This window comes from Monodon monoceros, unplaced genomic scaffold (assembly GCF_005190385.1).
Source record: "Monodon monoceros isolate NGI ecotype Baffin Bay Population unplaced genomic scaffold, NGI_Narwhal_1 Super_Scaffold_20, whole genome shotgun sequence".
NCBI lineage: Eukaryota > Metazoa > Chordata > Mammalia > Artiodactyla > Monodontidae > Monodon > Monodon monoceros.
Genome location: NW_021703777.1, coordinates 15,169,530 through 15,174,211, shown reverse-complemented (window position 1 = coordinate 15,174,211; position 4,682 = coordinate 15,169,530). Strand labels below are relative to the sequence as shown.

Genomic DNA, 4,682 nt, shown 5'->3' with positions numbered 1-4,682 from the left:
TTAACCTGGAGAGAATAAAAAGGGAGAGAAAGACTGAAATCTGTGTGCGTGGAAGTCTTGGGGGTGTGAATGAAAAAGTCATTGCTGTTGAATTCTCCTTTTCTTATATTCAAACTAGCAAGACAGAAGTATATTTCAAGGGATTTCAAGACTGACTGGAACTTAAATAATATCCATATGGACTCATTCATGTTATGAGTGAGAAAACTATAACTGAGGGAGGATAAATGGATTAAACATGGTCTTACCACTAACCTTTTCATTAATTCATTTTTCATTCATTTAAATAAACGTTTACTAAACACTTTTGCATGGAACACTATGTTAAGCACTAGAGAACAATACAAATACATCATTGTCCCTGCCCTCAAGAGTATTTTATGTTCTTGGAAGAAAAAAAGCAAATATCCCACAGCAAATGACTCATAATTAAAGAGAAAGTTGTTCATAATTAAAACTGTTCTTTGATTTAAAAAAATCCATTAACGTGAGAGATCATTGTAAGCACACCAATTTTAGAAAGCATAAAAGTAGTTTAAAATGTTCCAACAAAGAACAGTCCAGCCCCACATGGCTTCCATAGTGAATTCTCCCTAACATTTAAGGAAATAAATACCAATTTTATACAAACTCTTTCAGAAAATAGAAGAGGAGGAAATTAATTTCCAGCTCATTTCATGAGGTCACTATTAGTCTAATGCCAAAACTAGACAAATACATTTGAAGAAATAAATGCTATAGACCAATATCTTTTTATGAATTTGCACACAAAAATCCTCAACAAAATATTAGCAAAATCAAATCCAGTAACATTATAAAAGCCAGTACATCATAACCAAGTTGGACTTACCTCAATAATGTAAGATTGGTTTAACATTCAAAATTCAATCAGTGTAATTTGCCATATTCACAATATAAAGAAGAAAAGAATATGATCATTTCAATAGATGCAGAAGTATATTTGACGAAATTCAGCACCAAGTCATTTTTAAAACTTTTAGCCACATACAAAAAGAGAAATTCCACAAACTTCTAAGGGCCATTTATAGGAAACCTACAGCTAACCTCATATTTAAGTGTGAATATTTGATATTTTCTCCCTAGGATTAGGAATAAAGCAAGGATGTCTGCCCTCCCTGTTACCATTCAACCTTAATATTGCAGGTCCTAGCTATTGCTGTAATGAAATTAATAGCATAAAAGGCATAATGATTGACAAGAAATATGTAAAAAATATTTATATTTCCATAAGACGTGATTGTTTACATAGGAAATCCTCAAGGACTCTACAAAACAACTACTGAAAATAATAGGTTAGTTTTGCAAAGTGGCAGGGTACAAGGTTAATATATAAAACTTTTGTATTTTTGCATTTTTATATAACAAAGGAAAACAAATGGAAAATTAAAGAATATTCCATTTATAATAGTGCCAAAATGTAAAAGAACTAGTAATTTAACAAAAGATAAGCAAGGCTATATACACTGAAAACTATAGCATATTGTTGTTAAAAAGTAAAGAAGACCTAAATAGAGATATTTACTATGTTCATGGATTGGAAGAGTTAACATTGTTAACATGTTAATTTTCTTTAAATTGACCTATAGAATTAATCCAATCTCGATCAAAATCTTAGAGCCTTTTTTGGTAGAAATTAATAAGTTGATTTGAAAATTTATGTGAAAATGCAAACAATTCAGAAGAACCAAAGTAATTTTTAAAAAGAACAAAGAAGACATACATTACATGAGTTTAAGACTTGCTATGAAGTTACAGTAATCAAGACAGCATGGCCCTGGTGAAAGAATAGATCTATCCCATGGTTAATAGAACAGAATAGTGAATCCAGAAAAAAACCTGTACATACATGCTCAATTGATATTTGCCGAAGGTCTCAAAGCAATTCAGTGGGTGAAAGAAAATCTGTAACAGTGTTGGAACAACTCGATATCCCTGCAGAAAAAGTAAACATCAAACCTTAACATACACAATACACAAAAGTTAACTTGAAATGCCTCATAATTGTAGTGGTAAAAATATAAAACAGCAGGGAAAATATTTGAAAATATGGGTTAACCATTGTTTTCTTAGAACATAAAAGGCATAAACCACAAAGGAAAAAAATGAAAAATTTGACTTCATGAAAATTGACATATAGCTCTTCGAAAGACACGTTAAGAAAACAAAAAGGCAAGCCATATGAATGTGAGGATAGATATACACAGCAGCAAGTAATTGGAAATTGATTCACCATAGTGCCAAAAACAATATAATTTGAATAAATATATGGTATGAGGAATAATTTATAATTCAGTAATAAGAACAATTAAGCCAATGATAATGGACATAAAGATTTGAACAGAGTTCACAAAGGAAAATATTTGGCCAATAGGCTCATGAGAAGATACTTAGCATAAGGTCGTAAAGGTCATTTATGTAAATCATAAAGAGTTATCGGCGGAGGAGGCGGCGGGCGCCGCGGGAGCTGGGCAAGTGGGTGCAGCGCTGGCAGGCGGGTCGGGGCACGCGATGCAGCCGCCGCCGCCTCCTCGCCGGCCGGGCTGAGCCGCCGCTGGAACCGCGAACCGAGCGGCTGCCGGGCGCGCCAGCAGCGCGGGAGAATGGGCTGCGGCGGGAACCGGGCGGATGCCATTGAGCCCTGCTACTAGGAGAGCTGGGCTCGCGGGACGGAGTCCACATGGCTCACCTACGCCGATTCGGACGTGCCGCCCGGGGCAGCGGCCCTGAGGCGGGCGGCCTGCACGCAGGTGTGCTGGAAGATGGCGTGCCCGGATCGACAGCCCCAAGTGGAATATCCAACTCAGAGAAGATGAGCTGTGGGACCTAGTGCCCAAATCCCCAGGGCCTCAGCTTAGACCCCCTTACCCAGAAACAGAATGGCCTCCAGACCACAGAGGCTAAAAGAGCGGACGTCTGCGAAAGAAGTCACCGTTAATGTCGCACACAGCATCCAACAGGTGGTCAGAAGTCGAAGAATCACAAAGAACTGTAGCAACTAGCAGAGTGTTCAACCAGTTGAAGGGCAGAGGGACTTCTTTGGTGCCCTTCACATCCTGGACCCCATTGTGGAACCTTGAAGACGTGGGTGGCCCTTACTGTGTGGGAACGCTGCCAAGTGCCTTGGGAGACTGTCTTAGCCTGTTGGGACATTCTCAGCCTCCTATTTATCACTTAAATGTATTGGCACAATACTCCCACAAGGTAATAGACTGCAAATGTATGTTCAGTTTGATTCTTGCAACTCCTGCAGTGTGGTCTGATGGAAAAGTGGCGAGCAAAAGCCACAGGCCAGTTTAGGAAACGGAAGAGTAGAAGGGGTAGTTTCCTGGCTGAAAGAGTCACAGTCGGTTCTGAGCTCTCCTGGCCATGCTCCTGCGCACTGTTTCAGGCAGGCTTATTCCTTCATTCTTCCTTTTTGATATACCACTATCACAAAGCTTACCGTGTTCACTTAAAAGTTGGCTTTCACCCGACTCTAAACCCACATGTATGAGGAATCAAGAAACAGGAAAACTGTTATTCTTGTTTCCTTAGCTCAGGATGAGACAGATTCAGATCCAATTTTACAGAAACTAACCCCACCAACAGCCATGGTGTGTCCCAGGGAGGCCTCTGTGATACAGTCACACCCATTTCTCTCTCATGTGCCTTCAGCATCCCCCCAGGCCAGGGTCCACGTCAGCCTCTGAACCATAATATCACGGTAGTGGTCACCTCGGAGCCATCAGGGCTCAGCAGACATTGCATTTTTCCAGCTTTCCACTTCCCTTTGCTTGTGTTCTTGAGTGTTTTCTCTCTTGAATAAGGCCATTTGCAGTTGTTAATCAAAGACCAGGCTCACAAGAGGGAGAAAATCTGGAACATGTTGGATTCCCTTTGGCCTCTCTGCACAGCCCAGGACTGTGTCATTTGGTATCTGCAAAGGAATTGCTTTAAAAAGTCAGTAACTAGTTGGTTTGAGTTCACATGGACATTAGATCCACATGCACTGTGTTAGAAATCAGTAGCTGAGGCAGTAAAAAAAAAAATCGGTAGGAATAAAATTTTCTAGCATTTCTTTAGACATGTTAAGGTGGATGTATTTTCCTCCAAAGTAATGTAGCATGATCTTTAAATGACTGTTAACATGCCTGGGATTGGGAAAGGAAGGACTAAAGTTGTACTGAATGATACCAGTAAACTCCATGTTTAGAGAAAAAACAAAACAACAACAAAAGTTATCACTATCCATTCATTAAAGTGGCTAAAATAATGACAGTACCAAGTGCTGGAATGGGTGTGAAGCAACTGAAAATCTCGTATACCACTTTTCAAAATATAGAAGCGGAATAACCTCTTCATAAAACTTTAGGACAGTTTCTTAAAATATTAAATGTGTATCTGCCTTATGAAGCACTATCGCATTCCTAAGAATTTTTCCAAGAGAAGTAAAAAGATATTTCTACATAGATTTGTATGTGAATATTGATATCAGCTTTATTCACAATAAACAAAAATCCTACAAACAACTATGCTATATTAACATAGCAAAACAGAGAGGGATGGGGCCTTACTTTTCTTTCTTTCCTTTTCTTTTCCTTCTCTTTTCTTTTTCTCTTCTTTCACCATTAGATGGCTGAGCAACTCTTATAAGTGTTTGAGAATATTTACCAGCTATATCT

General features: G+C 38.7%; 1 pseudogene; it reads left to right on the top strand.

The window, feature by feature from the left end:
• Positions 1 to 2,621: 2,621 nt before the first annotated feature.
• Positions 2,622 to 3,020, top strand: LOC114902260 (annotated as a pseudogene).
• The last annotated feature ends 1,662 nt before the right edge of the window (positions 3,021 to 4,682 follow it).